The sequence below is a fragment of the Monodon monoceros genome, unplaced genomic scaffold, assembly GCF_005190385.1.
Source record: "Monodon monoceros isolate NGI ecotype Baffin Bay Population unplaced genomic scaffold, NGI_Narwhal_1 Super_Scaffold_4, whole genome shotgun sequence".
In the NCBI taxonomy this organism is placed as follows: domain Eukaryota; kingdom Metazoa; phylum Chordata; class Mammalia; order Artiodactyla; family Monodontidae; genus Monodon; species Monodon monoceros.
Window position 1 is genome coordinate 63,325,067 of NW_021703781.1, and position 23,293 is coordinate 63,348,359.

At 45.0% G+C, this 23,293-nt stretch overlaps 1 protein-coding gene across 1 annotated transcript in view; it reads left to right on the plus strand.

Moving 5' to 3' along the window:
* The window catches only part of RBM20 (RNA binding motif protein 20), a 207,401-nt gene that overhangs the window by 122,492 nt on the left and 61,616 nt on the right, over nucleotides 1-23,293 (plus strand). The window lies entirely within an intron of this gene.

The window sequence follows — 23,293 nt, forward strand, 5'->3', positions numbered from 1 at the left end:
CCTCCTCCCTCTACCTCCCCCTCCTCCTCCTCCCTTTCCTTCTTCTCTTCTCCCAGAGGAGGCATCAGAAAGCACTCATAGAGTATGCAGAGTCTTAAAATATCAACTCCTTAAACTTAGGATAAATCTCGTTGTATTACTTGCTTTTGTATGTACATGTGGAGGAAAAGTGATCACGTGTTGGAGAGTATCTAATACTATGTTAGAGGTTATTTTGATCTTTTACAAAAGCAGAGAAGGAAGACAGTGCAAGTGTGTTGGGCACAGCGCTGTTGACGGGTTGATAGCAGTGACACAAGGTAACCAGTGTTCTTGGAGGAGAATCAGGACAAGGTTGGGTTTGGGCTTCTCTGCTACTACCTGGGCACCCCTGCAACACTCAGTCTCCCCAGGTGGTCTTATGGGCCCATGCTTGGACGTTATCTTGGCCCATTGGAAGATAAGCTGCAGCTCTGTTGGGTGGCTGGTGCTCTCTGATCCCTGAGTGTTGGGGTAAACCCTACTGTGAGTCATTTATACAACAGTATTTACTGAGCTTCTGCTTGTGCCAGGTACGGGCGTTGGGCAGGCAGCACTAGAAGAGGCAGATAAGCTCCCTGTTCTCATGGAGCTTATATTCCAGGGGAAGGATAGGCAATAAAGCACAAAACAAACAAGATAATTTCAGATATTGACAAAGGTAGGATAAGGGGACAGAGTGACCATATGTCCTTTAGGTTCCCAGGTCTGAGGTGGCCTTTTTGGGAAGGGGACAGTAGCACAGGAGCCTGAGGTTGAGAAAGGACCAGTCACATGAAGATCTGAAGCAGTGCTGTCCTGTAGAACTTTATGAGTGCTGGCGATGTTACATACCATCCAGTGTGGTAGCTGCTCGTCCCATGTGGCTGTTGAATGCTTGAAATGTGGCTAGTACAACTGAGGAACTGAGTTTTAAGTTGTATTTAATATTAATAACTTAAACAGCTTCGTGTGTTAATAGCTATCCTCTTGAACAGTGCAGATCTAGAGGAAGGATTTTCAAGGACAGGGAACAGATTGTGCAAAGGTCCTGAGGACATGGTCCCCCTGAGAACCCAGCATGGGATCTATGTCTGGAAGCTGGGCTCAGTCTTCAAAGAGCAAATCTGGAAAACTTAAAATTGCTTCCTGGGCTTCCCTGGTGGCGCAGTGGTTGAGAGTCCGCCTGCCGATGCAGGGGACACGGGTTCGTGCCCCGGTCCGGGAAGATCCCACATGCTGCGGAGCGGCTGGGCCCGTGAGCCATGGCTGCTGAGCCTGCGCGTCCGGAGCCTGTGCTCCGCAACGGGAGAGGCCACAACAGTGAGAGGCCCGCGTACTGCAAAAAAAAAAAAAAAAAAAAATTGCTTCCTGCCTGTATTTTGTGGGTCCCTGGAGAAGCCGCAGAGGAACAACAGTTAACCAGATGGGAATTAAAAACCCCGGCCCAACAAAGAACCTGTTTCCTTTAAGAAGGGCTCATTCCCACATTGTCTGACTCACAACTCTTAACTGGTTTCCTCGACTCACGGGCTGGGGCTGGCCTTTGTCTGTGCAGGATGTAGCTGTTACATAGGCCTTGCTTGTTCATTCTGGGAATGAATCCTGTCTTTGTTCTTTCCTTGCATCTTTTTGTAACCAGAGGCTGGAACCTCTGCTATTGCTCTTTTAAGGGGTCCCTCTGCATTCTTCTTACAGCCTTCCATTCATCCCAGGGGCCTGAGGCCCCATCTTTTCTGGCTTAGCTCCCCCCTCCCCCAACCCTGTTGCTAAAGATGGCACAGTCAGCCCTGCTTATAAAGAGAAACTGGTCTTTCGAGAGAGTTTCACCGTGATTTTCCACTTCTGTTGAAAGGGTTAAGAAAGAGGAGAGGAGAGGAGTGACAAAGAAAGGCTCCGGGAATGTTTGCAGTGGTTTTCTCACATGCCGCACATGCACTGGGATCTCCTAGGCCATGGAAACCTCTGTACCGATTGGCCAAGCATTGGGCTATTCCAAGCAGCTCTTGGCTTATCCCGGGGCTGGGGCGGGGGAGGGGGGCGGGGAGTGGCAGGGACCAGCTCTGCCCCTCCAGTGCAGGTGGAGATTCGTCTCCAGCAAGATTCTTAGCTGAAAACAGAGATGAGGTGGCCGCTCCAGGGTCAGTGTGCTGAAGATTAGAGGAGGCCCAGCTATAGTCTCTAGTCCAGGTCCAGCCTGGACTAGTCATTGGTTACCACTCTCTCTGCACTTGCACACCCCAAAGGAGGTACAGTTACTTAGTACCACCCTGACAGGTACATAGGACTGAGGCCATGGGCCCAAGCCAGCTTCCGGGGGTTGAGCTGTGACCCTGCCTTTTCCCCTCGGTTCTGCCTGACCGTCTGCAGTGAACTCAGAGCTCCCCTCCCCACCCCCAAGCCAGCAGTGGGAAAGGAAGGAGGCTGCGGACTTTGAACTGCAGCATGTGCCATGAAGCTGTCTTGATGCTGGCGACTTTCATCTCTCTAGTGAGGAGTCTGAGGTCATAAAATGCGCCGTTGTTGACCCCTGAGCAACGTGCTGACCCCTGAGCAACGTGCTGCTTGCTCTGCCTGCTTTGTACAAGTGCCTTCCCGGTACAAGTGTGAAAACGCACCTGGATTGTGCGCTTGGGCCTTCATGAGAGGACAAACGCGGATGCCTTGCTTCTCCAGGTGTCTTGCCCTTACTTTTTGGCATATGGTTCTCCAGGAGAGAGGTGTGTGCTCTGGCAAAGAGGCCGTGATAGACAACTTAATATACAGGAACTCATTAGAAGGTCCTTATAAGCTAGATGGGGCAGTATCTACCCAACTGAATTCATTTGTCTCTAAAAAATTACTTTTTTGCCCTGAAAAATAAACATGTTTATTAGAGAAAAATTGGAACATTTACAAAAGGAGAAAGGAGGAAATAGTTACCTGAGACTCTACCATCTAAACACAGCCACTCCTGTTAACATTTTGGTGTGTTCTTTAATATTTTTTCTTCCTACCTAAGGGTTATTTTGCCTTTTACATATCTGGAACCATAGCATATATGCAATTTTGTGCACTGGCTTTTAATTTTTTTAATTTAAAAAAAAATTTATTTATTTATTTTTATTGAAGTACAGTTGATTTATAATGTGTTCATTTCTGATGTACAACAGAGTGATTCAGTTATACATATACAGAAATATTCTTTTTCATATTCTTTTCCATTATAGGTTGTTACAAGATATTTAATATAGTTCCCTGTGCTATACAGTAGGACCTTGCTGTTTATCTATTTTACATATAGTAGTTTGTACTACTAATCCCAAACTGCTAATTTATCTAGATCTCTCCTCTGCCTTTTCCGCTTTGGTAACCATCAGTTTGTTTTCTATGTCTGTGAGTCTATTTCTATTTTGCAAATAAGTTCGTTTGTATCACATTTGGATTCCACATATAAGTGATATCATGATTCTTGTCTTTCTCTGGCTGACTTCACTTAATATGATAATTTCTGGGTCCATCCATATTTCTGCAAATGGCATTATTTCATTCTTTTTTTATGACTGAGTAGTATTCCATTGCATATATGTACCACATCTTTATCCATGCATCTGCTGATGGACACTTAGGTTGCTTCCATGTCTTGACTTTTGTAAATAGTGCTACTGTGAACATTGGGGTGCATGTATCTTTTCGAATAGAGTTTTCTCCGGATACATGCCCAGGAGTGGGACTGCAGGATCATATGGTAGCTCTATTTTTAGTTTTTTAAGGAACCTCCATACTGTTTTCCATAGTGGTTACACCGATTTACATTCCCACCAACAGTGTAGGAGGGTTCCTTTTTTCCCATACTCTCTCCAGCATTTACTATTTGTAGACTTTCTGATGATGGCCATTCTGATCGGTGTCAGGTGATACCTCATTGTAGTTTTTATTTGTATTTCTCTGATAATTAGCGATGTTGAGTGTCTTTTCATGTGCCTGTTGGCCGTTTGTATGTCTTCTTTGGAGAAATGTCTATTTAGGTCTTCTGCCCATTTTTGATTGGGTTGTTTGGTTTTTTTTTGTTATTGAGTTGTATGAGCTGTTTGTATATTATGGAAATTAAGCCCTTGTTAGTGGCATCATTTGCAAATATTTTCTCCCAGTCCATAGGTCGTCATTTCATTGTGTATATGGTTTCCTTTGCTGTGCAAAAGCTTGTAAGTTTGATTAGGTCCCATTTGTTTATTTTTGCTTTTATTTCTATATCCTTGGGAGACTGACCTAAAGAAACATTGCTGTGATTTATGTCAGAGAACGTTTTGCCTAGGCTCTCTTCTAGGAGTTTTATGGTATCCTGTCTTATATTTAAGTCTTTCAGCCATTTTGAGTTTATTTTTGTGTATGCTGTGAGGGAGTGTTCTAACTTCACTGAGTTACATGCATCTGTCTAGCTTTCCCAAGAGCACTGGTTTTTAATTTAACATTAAATAGCAAGTGGACCGCAGACTTCACGTTTCAAGGCCACATGGTATGCCCTTAAGTTCCTGTGTGCTTGGCACTTTGGGTGTTTTGAGCCACAAGGACTCTGTAATGGGGTGGAGGTCACACACTGAAGCCAGGTGCAGACCCCACGTTTCCCTCCTCCCAGGTGGAGAGTTCCTTACACTCGGTTCTCAACCTTCCACGGCCTTCATCCCTCACCCATGGGTTGTATACCCCTGTCAGGTGTGTCTCTTGTTATGTTACTGTGTGTAACCCCTCGCCCACCTTCCACTGAGGGTCACTACACCACCCCCTTTGGCACGTCGCCCCAGGAGTGGGGGCCAAATCATCCCCTTCCATCATGTCACCTCAAGGAACTCACAGTCTCATAATAAATAACAGCATTCATCTGGGCCAGATTTGCCTTCTGCTTCTCCCAGCCCAAGGTCCACCACCGAACCCTTCCCATCCGCTGTGATAATGCTGGCTCTGTAGCAGGAGAAAGGATTAGCCGAGAAAACAAGGACAGGCTTGGATGTCCAGCCAGCGGCCTTGGGCTGTGGTGCTCTGGGAATCGCTGCCGTCCAGGTGGGTGGATGGTGAGTCTCCCACTGCCTCTGAGGGCTCTCTTCCCTCTCTGAGCTCTTTCCTCCCTTTCAGGACAGGCTTCGTGGGTATGGGTTCACATAGGGCCCTTTGCTTAGAAGGTTTAATGCTCCTCTGCTGCCATCTTGAAATTCTTAACAATTTTTGAACAGTGATCCTGTATTTTCATTTTTCACTGGGCCCCACAAATTATGAGCCCGTCCTGCTCTTATGACACTTGGAACACACCTTACCTGCAGCATTCATCTTATTTTACTCTATTATTCACACTTACAACTCACCTTGCACACCGGAAGGTGTTTTAGTGGAAGGACAAGGCCTTTGGAATCAAGCAGACCTTTTTCAAAACACCACATACTGACTTTGGGACTTCGGGTAAGTTACCCAGTCGTTTGGAGCCTCAGTGTTCTCACCTATAAAGTGGGGATGGTGATCTTAATTTTTTAAGACTTGTGACGATCAAGAGAATGTGTGGGTAGTGTAATGCCTTGCATATCCACCCTCAGTATTACCTCTTGTTCCTCCTTCCCTCCTTGCCTGGCCCAGTGCTGGTATACAGTAGGTGCTCAGCATACGCTTACTACATTTCAGTTTGTGATGGTCAGTTTGTGCCTCTTCATTTCCAAGTGGGGCCAGGGTTTGTGTCCTAATCTCTGGGTAAGAGCTAGGACTGCACAATCACAGGGGCTCATTCTAAGGACTGACTTTTCTTCTCCTGGGAATTGCATTCCAGGCCATGTATCGGGCACTTTTTCCCTTAATAATTAAGTTCACCATCAGTGTATCAGGCCGTGGAACTCACGATTGCACATCCTCAGCCGGCGCCGATTGCCCCAGGCCCTGGGCTGTTGGACACACACCTTCCTCCATAACCCTGGAGGTAGGCACAGTCCTCGTCCCATTTCCTGTGGCCGCCTGCGCTGTCTGGCTCCAGGGCCTGCGCTCTTAACCACACACCACTGCTTCTCCTTCGGGACAAGCGAGGGCAGAGGCTTAGATACGGGTTTCGGGAGATGTGTGTGGTGGAGTGCCTTTTAGTAAACTCTTATTCTAAGAAAGTCCCAAGTATAATGAAATGAGACAGAGACAGAGGTAGGGCAAAATGTTCAATGGTTGGTTGGAGCCTAGCCTTGTGCCTTGGGGAGACCTAGTAGATCATGGGAGGGGCCCAAGGCCTGAGCAGAAGTACGGCTGTGGCCAGGCTGGCTGGATCCCGTGGGTTAGGATCTGGGACTGGCGCTTTTAGGTGTCTGTGACTGAGTGAGCGGCAGAGAGCCAGGGTGCCTGGGGCAGCCTGTGGGCTGTGACTAAATTAGGAAGAAAGAGCCCTCAGGCTCTCCAGGAGCTCAGTGGGCAAGTGGGCAGTGGATTGGCTTTTGGTGGGCAGTTGGGAGCCGTCTGTTCAGACAGGCTTCTCAGTGGCTGCAGGAACGTCACATGCTGAGTACTAACAGGAGGGGAGCCTCCCCGACTCTAGTGACCATCCCCCACCCCCGCCAAGGAGTCTCAGTCAAATAGGAGAACGCTGTGAGCTTTAATCTCTAGTCCTTTGTAAGCTCTTTTGGGGAGGTTTTACCCTGTAAAAGGTGTACCCTCCTGAATAGTTTTGAGAGGGTGTTATACTGGATTGTGGCCATCACAGATGAACATCAGATGGTCCAGACAGGGCACAAAGGGGCGATGGCTGCTCTATGTAACCTGGCAATTAGGTACCTGCAGACAGCAGCTTTTGACTTAGAAAATCACCTGAAGGTTTAGTTGGTTTGATTAAGTATGACAGTGTGAGATTTGGAAAGAGAAGAGGAAGAAAAGTGGCAGGAGAATGATGGCTCCGGAAGAGAAAAGTGAGCAAGTTCCTAAGTAATTAAACTGTAAGTCAGGCCAAGCCCATCACGGGTCCCATGACCTTCAGTCAGTGCCTCACAGAGAGGGGCTTCTTGGCTTTGATTTTTTTTTTTTTTTTTCCTGGTGTCATATTTTTTGCAAGACTTTTAGAAGTACTTATAGCTGTAGGATATTTTCTCAGCTGCAGCACTATTGACATCTTGGGCTGGTAATCCTTGCTTATGGGTCTGTCCTGAGCGTTTAGGATTTTAGCAGCACCACTGGCCTCTGCCCAGTAGACACCAGTAGCGCCCCCAATTCTGAAACAAAACGTCTGCAGCATACCCTGGGGGAAATTCTCCCCCAGTTAAGGGCCCCTGCTTAGAGCAGAAGGCAGCCGGTTTTTCCTGCGGCAAAGTGTTGCAGTTACTACTTGGGAAGGTGAAACGGTGGGTCACCTCACCCCATCTCTTCCTGCTCCAGAAAAATATAAAAAAGAGGGGCCGGCTGTTCAGGAGTTTTGTGGGTTGGGAGTCAGTGTGACCGTGCTGTCTGAGGTGGCTACATCGCTAAGGGTCCTTATGGGGTCCTTTTGGGGACCTTCAGGACTAAATCGTCACACGTGAAAACCCAGAGTCAAAAACAAGCAAGTAAACAAACAAATAGACAAACCACCATCACCACCACCACCCACAAAAACTAGGAAAGTAAACCAGGACTGAAGGCTTTGGAGTTTTATTGAAGATGGACTCATGGTTAGCACCAGACTCCCTCCTTCCGAAGCGGTCTCAGGAGTGCTGTCTGCATAGAGCTGGCCTGGGTGTTGATATGTGAAGAGGCTGAGAACATGTGGCATAAACATCGACTGATATTGTTTGCCATTTACACTCAGCATGTGTAATGCAGCAGGAATGGCTCCTGGCGGCATGTGACTGCCCTTCCAGCCGGGTGCGCGGTGCCTGGTACCTCTCTTTCTCTTTCGCCAGCTCCCTCGTTCATATTCCCCCTCCTCTGCCCCTTCCCAGACTCGGGAGGGAGAGTCTAAGTGGATGCTTGTCATGACTGGCATGCGGAAAGCTGGTAGAATGTTATTGGAATTTTCTAGGGAGGCACATGCGCGACACCCAAAATGATTCCCGGCTTCAGTGGCCTCAGGTGAGCGCTCCATGCCAGGAGCCCTGCTCTTTTTTCCAAAAGGTAAGGTTGCATGACGTCATCCTACCTTTCCCCAGCCCAAGCAGGAAATCAAGGGTTTGGTGGGGTTTTTTGTTTTTTGTTTTGTTTTGTTTTGTTTAATTCTTTAGTCCGGGCAGCACTTCTGACCATGTTCTTGGCGCTAAGCATTTGTGCATGAGTATGCTGTTTGTCTGTATCCCCACCCCTTCCTGTTTAAAAAAGTTGTAATAAATGATTCACAACAGCAGGGTAAATGTGACCTACAACAGCTCCTCATGACCCCAGTGAAATCAGCGATCCCAGTATGAAGGAAGCGTAGATGCTTTTTTTATGCTGGTTACTAAACTCTTTATAAAGAAAAGTCGTACGGCTACGGGAAAACAGATTGCATTAACACCAGATCGCATTATCACCAGATCGGAGGGAATGTAAGGGGACATTTTCGAAATCCTGAAATCTTATGAATAATGGGGGTTTCCTAAGGTTGAGGTGTTTTGTGTTAATTGCTGGAATTTGTCTATGATGGAAAATGAACCTTAAGGCATTTGAAATGTCTCGTATCTGTTGAGTATAGAGCCAGACTCATGAACCGGAGGGGAGTGCTGTGTTAGGATTCATAAGCAGGAATATTTTGCCAGAAAAGAATGCATGAAAGTTGCTTTTGAGCACCTCTGAAGGAGCCGTGATATGCATTTCAGCAACTTTAGGGATCTTTGAGTAAATTACATTTCAAAACACAACTATTTTAATAGTCCCCAAGCAAGCAAACAAACAAGTATATAAGCTTCTGTCATGAGGTTCAGGGGACATATTTGGACATGGATGTGATGATCTGTTAGCAGGCTCAAGCACAACCAAACGTGACTCACCTCGTTTCTTTATCTGATGCAATTAAAAGTCGCTTTGACATATTCGGGAGAGGAATGCTGGTTCTCTGCTTGCAAGCGTGTCAAAGTAAATCCACACTCTCGTAAAATGGTGTGTATGATGTATCTTACATCATGGGAATGTTTTTAACCTTAAAAAAATCCATGTGTAGCTTTGCCATTGGTTTCTGCCTTACATGTGTTGGAATCTTTTTTTTTTCCTTTCTTTCTTTTTTGCACGTTTTTGCCAAGATGTCAGAAAACTGAAGGGGAGAGGTTAATACTTTCACACACTCACCCCTCCCCCACATGCGTACACTAACAGCTGCCACGTATGATTTTGTGGAATTTGATATTTTGAACGAAATGACTTCCTTATTTTCCATAGTAATATAATAATCAATTTTACTATAGAGAACTGTGTACATGTCAAGCCTCGGCTGCCCCTAATTAGCGATGGGGGTAGCAGGGGAAAGGGCTGGAGAGCAGTTTTGAGTGAAAAGCCAGCCATCAGGTTTTAACCATTCTTTTTTGCCTCAGCTAAGGCAGTTCTCAATCTGCTTGGATCCGAACCACAGGTTTAATTTGTGGCGATTTGAGAAAATATCTACAAGGGCATGTGCACCTGAAACCGAGATGGGCCTGTCCCTCTGTTGCTGCTTTCTGTTTCCTCTCCACGGTAACTTTCATACGACCACCGCTTTGCAAAACAGAGGCAAAAGTCAGAAGTCACCTACATAGAATATTCTCTGCCTTGGGTGGCACCTGTGTTTAGTTGGCTGTAGTCATAAAGGTATGTTTCTTAAGGCACCAGAAACTTCCATCTACTTTCTCGAATAAATAGTTATATGGTGTTTTAAAAAGTCCCAACCATAATATTCTCATTTACTCTAAGGAATTTACTCTAAGGAACTAAAAAGGGCACATTCCCAGCACATGCACTGAAACATATACCTCATATTCCACAATGAATCACTTAGCATATTCTGCTAAGGTCTCTGTTCCCATAGGCCTAGAGACAGTCGTAAATTCAAGTGAGTTGAATAAGTATTTGTTCAGTGCCTCTAATTTGCCCGGCCCTGAGCCAGACAGACACTCAGGAATTTGAAAGATTTTAGGATGTGGATGTCTTCAAGGTGCTTATAACTTAGAAGGCAACAGCCATCCCCCAGCAAACCTCACCCGGCTTCCTACAGCAGAAACTGTATATGTACTCTGGGGCAGTCTTGCCACAAAAAATATTTTTTGAACTGTGTGAAAGACACTTCAGTATAGCTAAGAAATATTGACTGATCACCCACCGTGTTTGTGACCCTTTGTGGGCATATAAAAATTTCAGTGTTTATTCTTAAGTATAATTTAAGACAAATGGTCATGCTGTTTGTAGTGACAAAAATGGCTTGTGGGGATCAGAGTAATGAAGAACAGATTGATTCTATTCCTTTAGAAATTGGTGAATCTCAAACTTTGTTTCACAATGTTTCCCGGGTAGCTATTAAAAATTCCAATGCCTAGGGTGAAAAGGTGTCTCTGGAAATGGGACCCAGTACATTAAATGGGCATCAGTACATTAAAAAACACCTCAAGTAATTGCAGTGCCATTGAAATCCAGTGATATAGATGATTTTATCAAAGACTTTTTTTTTTTAAGCCTAGGGTGAGTTGGAAGGTGGACTTTCTCATGATGATGTTGCTTTTGACTAAAGAGCTTTTGACATTCTGCTGTCTGATTCTTCTGTTCTCTGTGTTAGTGAATTCAGTGTAAATGGAGGTATGTTTTCTTCCTATTCAACAAAGATAACATGACACTGAGCCAATCAGTCTACCAACTAAATTACCTGAGGTTTGTGAACCTTGAGTGTTTTGATTCCAGGAGGCCAAATGTTGTTGAACATGTGGGCTGAGTCTCTTAAAGGAAGGTAGGTATAAGAATAATCGCATTTTTCCTTTGCATGGAAAAGGAAGCCCCTTCCTGGGGTACTGCACAACTAGTAGATAGAGGCGGCTCCTAAAAAATACAGCTGTTACTAAATTCCTTATAACTCACCATAGATTCTTAGAGTTGGAAGACTGGTTCAAGATCGTCTAGTTCAGTGGTTCTCAAAGTGCAGCATCAGAATCACCTGGACTTGTTAGAAATGCAAATTCTCAGGTCCCAACCCAGACCTCCTGAGATAGAGACTGGGGTGAGCTCAGCATCTGTGTTTTGAAACTTTCCTGACGCCCCTGATTTTCCTGATGTTCTGATTTTCAACACTCGAAAATCACTGTTCTGGTTTCACCTTGTTATTTCACAGACAGATCGAAGTGGAGATTAAGTGCCTCTGAAGTCACCCAGGACTAGAGGAGCAACAGAGGCTAGAAACTCAGATCTCTCGGGCTGAAACCTGTCTCTACACTGTGGCCAGATCATCCTTGCTTTTCCATGTGTCCATAAATAACAGCTTTAGGAAAACACCCGCCATCCTGAAATCACAAGGCATAAAGGAACCTTAAATGTTATCTCATCTGACCCTCCCATTTCACAGATGAGAAAACTAAGGTCTGCAGGGTAAACTGACTGCAATAAGATGTACGATTATTGGTGACAGAGCCTGTCTAAGAAGGGGGTCTACTTAACAACCAAAGTAGTGTCTCTCCTGGCCTCCTCCCCACATACCCCACACTGCCTCTTCAGTTTCATGTGGACTCCTAGTATTTGGCTTAAATCACATTGATTAATATGTCCAGGTAATAATCAGGCAACTCTAGGAAAAGACCAGCTTTACTGAGCGAGAACTTAAATTCTTTAAAATTAATCTAAATTTTTATTTTGATTTAAAATTGGCTTGAGTTTTATAATCATCCTTGTACATTTACCAGAAAAATCTCAGTGGTATAAACTACTGAAAATAAAGTTTAGAAAACATAGGGACCATTCCTGGAACATGTGTTTCATTTCAGAATCATGTAGATTAGGCACATATCTCCTCAGATCACACACTGAAATTGCATTTTCTTCAGACTTAGTTAAAAGGAAAAATGTGGCAAGAAGTCTGTTTGTTGAATATTTTAGAATTTTATCCTTGACGTGGTGGTGGTATTTACATAATTTTGACAGTGTTCAAAGACGGAGTCTAATCTACATTCTCCACGGAGCTTCATCTTCAAAGCCTTTTAGCAGCGTACACATGGCACATTTAGCTAGGAAAACAAATTGAGAATGTGATACACAGCTATTATCTCCGCACACACACACACGGAGCAGGTGTGTACATGTATAGGTGTGTTTATTGGCTCCACACACGTACTGTGTGCCAGGCACTGTGACGTGAAATGGCCATGTAGTTTCTGCCTTCAAAATGACCGTTGGGTGTGAGGACATCAGATGCGTGATGGAGTAGACAGTTAGTAGCAAGGGTGGTAGGGGTTAGAGTGTAACTGAGGCTTAGCAGAACAGCAGGGCATTATGGGGGCTCACCGAAGGGGCACGAGCACACACTGGATGGGGGCAGGAGTCAGAGGAGGCTGCCTGGAGGAGGTGCCATCTAAGCTGCATGTTGAAGGATGGTAGTTACCCAGGTGAGGGAGAGTAGTGGGGAGGTTGTCCAGCTGGAGGGAGCAGTATATTGCAAAGGTGTTCGTGTGCCCATTGTTCTTCCCTGGGGCTGGAGTGGCCTATAAACCCCGAATTATTTCATTTGCTTGTATAAACATTAACATTTGGCTTCATAGAGAACTTATATAGCAGTTTTAAAATATACATTTCAACTTTTTTTTTTGGCCACGCCCACGGCTTGCAGGGTCTTAGTTCCCAATCAGGGATTGCACTTGAACCACAGCAGTGAAAGTGCTGCAGTGAAAGCACCAAGTCCTATACACTGGACCGCCAGGGAATTCCCTTAAATATACATTTCAAACAGCTTCTTAAAAAAAAAAAAAAAAAACAGCTTCTTTTTCCATCCCGAAAGACCCTGATGTTCCCTGGAAAAGTTTGTGGGTTGAGAGGTCACCGTATCTTATGTCACTGAGAAAACAGATCTCTCCTAACCCCTGGAAGTGAAATCACCCGCCTTGATTTCAGCCTGCACAAAATGAGTGAAATTCTGCGTGAATTTCCTGAAGAATTGTGTCTCAGGCAAACCAACTCCAGTCCCGAATGGCTCTGAGCTGCATTTTACTGTGAAAGCTGGTTCTGTCTGTGGCATGCCTCGTAGAGGAGAGCGTCTTATGGCGAGGCACTTTTAGTATTTCATTCACTTAGTCTTCATGGACAGAGTTGAGAGCCTCTCCTTGTGTAGAACTGCCTGCCCAAGAAAGGAGGGTTAGAAGAAATTAAATTATCTCATGCTGGCTGGACTGCAGCACATCTATCTGAACCAAGATATATATAACAATTATAGTATAACAATAGTTTCTTTAAAAGCATTCCCAGGAGCTTAAAAATAGCTCAATTTGTGAGTAATAATAATAATTCAGTATTATTCAACTGCTATTATTATCATCACTGTGCTTTGCAGAACACCTGTACATCATGTTTGATCTTTGTAACAGCTAGCAGGGTGGACATTATTATCTCCGTTTGACAGACGAGGAAGTTAAACTTTAGAGTCATCAGATTTCAAAGGTGGAAGAGGCCTTGGAGATCCTTTCATCCAGCTTTCTCATGTTACACAAAAAGGGAAGTTGACTGACATGTAATCCCACTGGGAGTAAATGGTGGCTGTGGGACCTGGCCTGGGTCTTCTGAGTTCTAGCTCGCCAATTTCTTCACTCCACCACACTGCTTTCAATCTTCAGTGTGTGAAAAGAAACTTGGAAGAATATGCATTTGTTTCTTTAAGGGAAATGTTGAAACCAGTCTTACATGCTGTTTTATGAGCTCATGCAGGTACAGAAAAAGTCTCTTACTTTTATAATTTTTCTATATATAGATGGGTAAACTGACAGATATATAGATAAATAGATATACACACATATGTAGATGTTATTGGTGAGATGAAGGTGGAATTAGGCAGTGTCTCAAAGGGGATGTCAGCTTTATCTGTATAATTTTATTTTTTTGATAAAAAACATCTGGGCCCAAAATGCCCATAATGGTAACATTTGTTAATTTGGAGTGATGAGCAATTAATTAGTAAATATTGGTTATATTCTTTAGATTTTTGTAGTTTTATAATTCAAAACAAAACAAATATGAATATGAAAAATAAATTACCACCTACAATACCATCGTTTTATAAAATAAAGGATATTTTAAAGAAAGAAAATTGGTACAGAAGGAAGGAAAAGAAAAAACAAAGCTAATATCTGGCTCTTGGTGGTTAAGTTGACGTTAATTCTCTCTGCTTTAAGTCTTTTCCTGTTATGACACTAGCAGGATGTGTATTCTTTTCTCTGCAGTTGCTGCATTATCAGGTCCCTTTTGCACATTTTGAGCACTTCTAATAACTCCGGCAGGAAAGGCAGGCCCTCTCTTGTCAGTTATAAAATCACTAGCTACCCCTTTGTGACTGCACGTCCCCCAGGTTCCTAGAATCTTATTCTGACTGATTGAAGTGGTACAGAGTGCAATGGACCAAAAGGCTGGTGATCTGGTATCAAATGTGTTATTTAACATCACATTCTAGATGTGTTAACTAAACTTACTGTGGTGATCATTTTGCAGTATATACATGTATCAAATCATTACATGTGTACCTTAAACTTATACAATGTTATATGTTAATTATATACTCATAAAGCTGGAAAATGATAAATTGGGAGGAAAAAACCACAAAATAAAGGAAATAGCTTTATATTTAGTACCTTTAAACAAACAACTCCCCCCCAAACAAAAAAACTGCACCCAAGGAAGTAGGTACAGGAATGTGGTTTTAGAAGCTCCCTTTCATGAATGTGGAAACCGAGGATAGAAAACTGGCCTTACGGTAAAGAGACCCTCATTCAAGTCCCAGCCTAGTCCCTGGATGCCCTTTGGTGATTCTTCTGACCTTTCTTGGTCTCACTCAGTCGTCTTAATATAAAGTGGAAATGGTCATATTTGATTTACCTACCCATATGGTTGTCCTAGAGGTCAGATAGCTAATGAGGTGAAAACACTAAGACTCCAACTAAAAAATATGAAACAAAAGAGAGATGATAGGATTATCATTGCTGTTATGAATCATTCCAAGAGGTGTCATGGTGATATGAATCATCATATGATAATGTCAGGCTAAAACCCAAACATGGGATAATGCCAGCATGAACCCAGTCATCTCAGAATTAGTCACAGAGGCCTCTCAGGTGATAATCCAGGAGCTCTCTTGTTACCAGGAAGACAGCACTGTCAAAAAAGTGTGTGATCTCACTCTTCTCCCAGAAAGAAGACTCACCTGTTGCATGCTGATGGGGACGGTACACCCTAGTGCCTGCATGAGCCCCGAGGAACGAGGATGAGCGCTGGCTTCCAGTCCCAGCTCTCCTCTATCTCGCTGTGTGATTGGGTTGATTCACATGTTATGGCAAGTCCTTTGGGCTTCCCTTTTTTCCTCTGTAGAATGAGTGTGTTAAACTAGTCTCTGAGATCTCTTCTTGCTCTTAACACTTGGATAATTAGCTACAGGGTAAACTTCAGCCCCAATATTACTGTGGTATCATCATTGTCATCTTTGTAACCTGACACTTAGGGCTGTTCCCTGTGGTTCATATCCTGACCTAGCTTCTAAGAGTGTTACAGCGAGTTGAGAATTTATGATTTGAGGTTCGGCTCCCAGGAGGCAATGGAAGGGCAGGACCCAGCAAAGGCCTGACCCTGACCCTGACCCTGACCCTGACCAGTGCACTTGATTTGATTTGGTTGTTCCGTAAAGTGTGAACAAACCTGGAAAACCTTCTCTTGCCTGGTCATGAGCTCTCTCATCCAGATGGTATTTTGTATCTTACCATATGAGAAGAAATGGCATATTCATTGGGACTGTGTTGAACTGGAAGTGAATTTAAGTTCCTGATTGTGTATCTTGGAAGTTATGGTGCTTACTGAAAATGTGACCGGTCCCGTTGGGGTAGGTGCCACCATGCTCTGAGCTGCGGTTCTTGGCTTCTGCTTCTGGATGGCCAAACGTTACCAGGGAAGAGCTTGCTGTGAGTCCACACACATTCATACCACTGAACTTCAGCTGCGTCCTTCTGTTATTGCATGGCCTTCAGATCTACTGTTGACTCCTTATCCAGTTCACCAAGCAGTTGTGGTAACGCTCTGTGTCCCCCCAAGTGCCAGTCCGCACTCCTGCTCTCTCCTCTCCCAGCACATGTCCACTCTTATTTTTTTTTTACTCCCTTTCTGTGTTTACATCTCTTTGTGTTCTCTGTCATCCATCTCTATCTGTCTCTGAGGAAGGTTCATCTCTCTGCCTTGGCAGAGCTCACCTGCCCTTTGCCCTGATGATGACTGTGATGACGGTGATGGTAGTAATAGTAATGGTAATGATAGTGGTAAGAAGTCTAGTAGTTGTGCCGCTCGCTGCTTCATTGGTTTAGCGACTGCTTACCGTGTGTAGGAGTTGTGTGGAACAGTTTATGCCCACCCTGTCATTTAACTCTCAGAACAAACCTATAGCTTAGGTTACAGCTCAGATATAACCATCTTTGCTTTAATAATGAGGACTGAGGCTGAGAGAGAATAAGTATTTGCCCACAGTCACCAGCTGATACGTGGCAAACTAGAATTCATACCCAGGTTGATACAAACTCTGAAACCTGTGCCCTTAGCCTCTGGGCAATGCCCCTTCCCATCCCCGCCCCCCATGTGTGATGCAGAGCTCAATCACATTGGTATGCTTGGTATTCCATTAATATGGCTGAATCGATTTTACCTCTTTCTACTCTGAATCCTAGTGGCAGTGAGATTATCTCCAAGGATGTGAGTGACAAATATCACTTCCTCTGTAGAGGAATGTTTTCTGAAAGGGAAGAGTGTGCTGTGATCACACAGAAGATGTTCTCTTTCCGGTAATCTTCGGCCAATGCCACATCCTTACGTCTGTACGGCACAGTTTCCAGAGCATTCTGACAACTCCTTAGTGAATCCCACATCAACCCTCATTAATGTAAATGAGGAAAGACTGTGATTTCTCTTTTCATAGTTGAGGACGCTGAGGCTCAGGGAGGTAAGGTCTGTTGTCCACTGTGACTCAGTTGACAAGCGCTGAGTTACGACTGGAACCCAGGATGCCTGATTTCCCACCCTGGTTCGTACAGGGCAGCCCACAGCCCAATATGTACACTTACCTCTCCTCCAAGTGAAAGAAGACCAGAGAACCATCATATCTGTAATAAAGAACTTTTCCTCCTGGGGGATAAATGAATGCCTTGCATAATAAAGCCAGTTCTTAGTACAACAAAAAATGGCTTGTTAGGTGCTGAGGAATGAAAGGCGTGGCTTAGAAACTGCTCCCAGGTGAGGGCCGAGGCATTATGTCCCCTCGCACGGGAGCACCTGTGTGGCCAGAGCCGGATCTCCAAACCTGTAGAAAGTCCTGCAGCCCACACCCTTGCGGGGCCTCTCCCCTGGCACCCTATTCATACGTGGCCTCGTGACCATGGTGCGGGGCCCTTAGTCCACCGAGGATGGAGGAGCGTTCTGTTTCCCGAACCTCCAGGAAGCAGGTCTCTCTTGTCAGCAGATACACCAAAGTGCCTGCCCGGGCGTCCCCTGAGTAACCCCTCGCCTCCAGCCGCTGGGTCCGTATGGTCATTCTGCTCTGCAGAAGGAGCTGGGGCGTGACAGGGAGCTCTTGAGTCAACGTGAGGCCATGGAGGGAACCGTCTGAATTCCATGCAGGTGGTTCAAGTAGGTTGGCTTTCTTTTTACATTGTTATTTTTATTAAGCACATAAAGGAAATGCATTGGTTCATGGAAAGAAAAGTCCAAGCAGATCCAGGGGAAGCCGGCATGAGGCATCCCTATGCAGACATTCAGGAGTGGCCTGTGCCCCTGTCTCCAGGCCAGTGTCTTTGGGTGGGCTTTATTCTCAGGCATCCTTAAGTGGTGGCTTAAATTCTGCCAGTTTAGCAACCTGGCCGTGGCCTGACAAGAAGACAAGTGTCCCTCTCTTGACAGCTCCAGCAGTATCCGGGAGTGTCCATTCCTGAGCCAGTCACTGTGGCCAGGGGCTCTGACTGTCCAGGACTGGGTCACATTGGGTGGACATTACTGTTCTTCTTGCATAGATGAGAAAATTCTGAGGGTTGGAAAAATTAAGCGACTTTCCCTCATCATACAACCAGTAACAGGCAGACGGAAGCCGGGTCTCTGACCACAGCTCACCCTGTAGCTGCCTTTCACCAACAGCTGATGCATCTTTGCATCTGTAGGTTGATTAATAAACCCAGAATGTTTGCAAGTTTCTGTTCAGAGTTCAGGGAAGGCCCTTGAGTTGGCCTTTTCTTTCACTTGTTACATTTCTGTGAAATGTCTGAGGCTTGAGCCACTTCCTGGTGTACCTTAACTGTTTTGTGCTTACCTCGGAACATTCATCCTCTCTGTATTGACCTGTCTCCCCTGTGGTTTCGGGAAGATTTCTCTTTTTCCATCTCTAGGACCTTTGCCTGGCACAGAATAGGTGCTCAGTCCCTGTGGGCTGAATCAAACTCGTGAAGCCCCGTTGGCCCCTTTGCTGGAGTCTGTTTCAGAGCAGAGGCCCTGCGGCCCCTGTCTGTGTCATGGGTACCCTCCCTTCCTTTCAGAACAGGATGGATTATGTCACAAAAATCTTGCTGAATTTCCAGTACCCCGACTCAAACTGAAGAAGGACAGTGCCTCACTTCTTGTGCCCAAATACTAATCCATCATGACATCCTGCTGGGGACTCAATAAAATGTGAAAGAGCTTTGGGACAAAGAGTGAGGCTTAGAGACAGATGTTGGCTGTCCCAGGGGGTGCAATATGTCACACATCCATTTGACACTATGGGATTAAACCATTAGAAACAGTGTTCATCTGGAGCTCCTAAATCTCCCAGTATTATAAAGGCAACTCATTCTCCTTTATGTTGTATTTTATTTCTAAAACTCTTGAGAGAAATTCTGCTTTAACTGAAAAACCCAAAAAACAAACAAAAAAACCAACTTTCTAAGTGAGCAGGGAACCAAAGTTTTTAATGTAATTACTCGCTGTGAATTCTTTTTTTTTTTGCACTGTGAATTCTTTGTTACAATTAATGGCTCAGGAAAGGAAAAGAAACCTCAGCCCTGGGGGAAGTGAGCCTCGCGGAGGCCTGGATGAATCAGAGCGGCTGTGCTGTTTCTTCTGCGAATGTGGACCAGCCCTCTGTGGGGTTGTGTGGTAGGTATTCTAGCTCTGTGCCGGATGCCCAGGTCATGTGCCTGACTGGGCTGCACTCCCTTCTGCCCAGAGATGAGGTTTGACCATATGACTGCAAACAGAGCTGCTGCACAAGACCTAGAAGAAGAGAGGATGTGGCAGGTGCATAGAACCCTGCCCCCCACCTTTTCCCCAGACAAGGGGGCATCCCTGCTCTCACTTCTGGAGCTGACAGGGGTTCCAGAAAGGGCCTGTATCTCTGCACCTCCCCAGTGCTCAGCAAGTGCCTTGCATATGGAAGGTAGTCAGCATCTCACTGAACAGAGGGGAGGACCACAGGGAAATATGGGTGGAGATGATAATTTGGTGATGAAATAGATAGTTCTGGAACTTAAGACTTTTGGAGGCAAGGCTATTCTGTCAGGCACTAGAAGCTGGTTTGAAAGCTCTGGGTTTTCATTGAGGTTTTACTGCCACCCAACTGTGTGCCTTTGGGCAAGTCACTTTCTTTGTTAATGAGAGGGGTGGATGACTTGATCGCTAAGGGTCTGTAATTCTCCCAGGGTGCCATTGCTCCAGCTGCTTAGAGAAATGTGACTCGGAAAAGGAAGAGACTTCTGGGTTTTTCTGGCTCTTGGCTAAGTTCCCAGAGGGTGTTCAGATCCTGGGTCAGATGGTCTGTGCTCCCCAGGATCTCTGGGGGCAAGAGTTCATACCAGAAAGATCCAGCCAATGTCCCCACACCCACTGCTGCCTCTCTGAGTGGAAGCCTCTTTTGCATCTAATATTCTTGGTGGATTTTATAAGTTTCCTATTGCTTCTGTAACATGTTACCACAAATTTAGTAATTTACAGTTAAATTTAAATTTCTTACAGTTCTGGGGATCAGAAGTCCAAAATCAGTCTCACGGGGCCAAAGTCAGGGTGTCAGCAAGGCTGGTTCCTTCTGGAGGCTCGAGGGGAAATTTTGTTTCCTTGTCTTTTCCAGTTTCTAGAGACCACTTGCATTTCCGTGGCTCACGGCCCCTCCCCCTATCTTCCAAGCCAGCAGCATAGCATCTTTTCTCCTCTCTGACTCTGCTTCCATCCTTATATCTTCTCTCTCTGACTCTGATCCCCCTGCCTCTATTTTATAAGGACTCTTGTGATTACATTGGGTCAACTCAGATAATCCAGGATAATCTCTCCATCTCAAGATCCTTAATTTAATCACATCTGTACAGTCCCCTTTACCATTTTAGGTAAGATTCACAGGTTCTGGGGATTAGGATGTAGAGATTTTTTTTGGGGGGGAGGGTGTTCATTATTCAGCCTACCGCAGGGATTATCCATTTGATTTCAAAACCTAGATTTGGACAGGGAGTGAGAGTATTGGAACTCTTGCTTTGGAATGGGGAATTGTAGACAGCTCCCTAGGCCGGTGGCTCTGTACCTGAGTGAAGTGTAAGCTGTATACAACAGCAAAATTCATTTGTTTTCTGCATATATTTAGATTCTCCTTCCTATAATGCATGCATTATCTTCCTTCTTCATTCTGTTCGTGGCGGTTACCAAGTACCCACCAAGTGCGAGGCAGTGTGCCCGGAAAATGTGAGAATCTCCGAGACGTGCTCCCTGCCCTGGTGGAGCTTACGTTTAGTGGAGGGAGAGAGGCACATAAGCAGTTATTTTCAATATAAGGCAGTGATGTGACAGTGAAAAACCAAGGAAGACAGGAGGGTGACCTCTGTTCTATCCTTTAGGGTGTCAGATGACATGCCCCAATTTTTGGCTCAGAAGTATGATTGTTATATGCACCTGAATTTTAAGTTATTAATGCTGATAGGCTAAGAATTTTAAGGCTTTTTATAAGTAGGATAAAGTGCCTTTTATTTTTTGTCGAAGGGTCTTTGGTTCATAAAGTTATCTAGCTCTGATGATTCATGTGAAATCACTTCCATTCAAGGTTGATTCAAGTTAAGGACAATAGGAATTTGCTAGGCAAAGCAGAAGTTGGGAAGAAAATCTAGCCAGTCTTCTTAATTCATGCTGCATGTGAATGAGTAAACTTCTGTAACCTGGACTGTCCTCAGAAAAGCACTCGTTTCCCATGGCTGACCTACAAATACCCAGCGAGGTTGGCTCTCCTAGTTGGAAAGACAGCTCTTCCTTGCGTGTCCTTTCAGAGGCAAAGGGGAATCTCCAGCAAGAGCTCTCTCCAGCCCAGAACACAGTTTTAGAAAATACAGTTGACTTCTCTGGGAAAAACAGAACCAACCTTGTCTTACTCTCTCATGGAAACCAAGTTGGCACCTCATCATTGCCTTGTTAGCAAGGACAGGCTGCGTTGCAGGACAGCCCTGGTAGGAAGGGTTGGCACTGTGTGGGCAGGGTTTTGAGTTAAGCTTAATTGCTCCTCCAAAGCTCAGCTACTTAATACTACACAAGTAGAAATCTATCACCAGACTCTAGAGCATCCTCCTTTTCCTTTCATATTCTTGCCTACGTGGACAGTTAGCTCTTCTGCAACTCTGCTGCTGCCATGATTTGTGCCCGGGCCGCACTGGGGCCACCAAGGCTTGGCTGCAACCAGCACAACTACCCAGAGGAGAAAAGGTTTGTCACGACCTTTAACCAGCCCCCCAGTATCTTAAAACGCAGCCAGCCTGTGTTGTCCTTGGAGCACAGCAGGGCTGCTGGCTGGGTGAAGGTCCTGTCTCTTTAATGACTTACAGCAGATTCCTGATCTCACATAGAATGAGAAAGAGTAAGACAAAGTCATTTTTGTCTGGCTTCGAAGTGTGTTTTGTACTTGAATTTGAATGTGGGTGTGCCTAATGTTCTGAGAACTCACTTCAGGCAAAACAGTGAAGCAGCCCATGAAGAAGTCCTCGGAGAGGGCTGAGGAGCTGTGTACTTAACCACTTGCGCCCCTTCTCTTCTTTGCAAAGCCTGGCTGGGGTTTGACTCCCTGGTCTGTACTCACCAACGATGGGTATTCGTTAAGTAGATCACCTAATCTCTCTGAGCTTTAGGTTCTTGCCCTGCAAAACTGGGGTGAGGTTACCCATAGCCCATAGGACTAATGGTGAGATCCCATGAAATAACATAGGCAAAGCACTGGCCACACAGTGTCGCAGTAAATGTGAGAATCTCTCCCACTCACCTGTCTCCCCCACCTGCCTCCCCTCATTCTCTCGGACCAATGTAATGCGCCAACCCAAAGTGGGAGAGGAGTGACATGCCACACACCTCCCTTCTTTCCCTCGCCTGTCCCTACCTCTGGCCCTTCTCCTTTGTTTCATTGTCATCAGACTTGTACGGGACAGAGCATGTGACAGTGGACACCTTGTTTAAAGTGTCCCAGCTTTGCAGTTTCTATCCCACACTGCCATAGACATGCTGAACGTGCAGTCTGGGCTGTCCATGGCAATCCCAATCTCAATTGCACGGTCCCATTCTTCCCATTAGAATGTCCTGAGAATTCCAGTTTATCAACATCCCAAACACATTTCCTGATTGCACCCACTCCTTGGAAGGGGACTTTAAGGCCAGGAAATGTAGGGTCTTACAAAAGAGCCCTGACAATGGTAACCACGTGTCCCAGATTTTCTGGGAAAGTCTGTTCCCTTTCTAGTCCACGGGTCCTGATTTTTGGTCTAGAAAACACCGTAACCAACCAACAGGGGTCACGTGAAAGGCACGTGTCAGACAGAACACCCCCGAAATAAGATTCTGTGAGAGCCCACCACTGCCTATGATCTCAAATTCAGATTCTTCACTTGTAATTTTTTTATTGTTTCCTGTGCTAGTTGGGTTTGAGAGTGAACTGAAGGGCACATGATTCTTGTTGCTTTTGGATGTGAAATGAGGACAAGGATGAAAATGTGTTCACACAAATATACACACACAATTCACTCTGTGTGCAATTTTGAAGACTACTTTTTTCATCTAACATTAGAGTCTATGGATTTTTCTCGTGTCACTAATTTTTGTTTTCTTTGTAAACAATGACCTTACCAAATTCAAAATGGAGCCTATGACCGGCAAGGATGAGTGTGAGATGAGGATGGAAGAGCAGATACCCAAGGAGGACTTAGTGTGGTGGCAT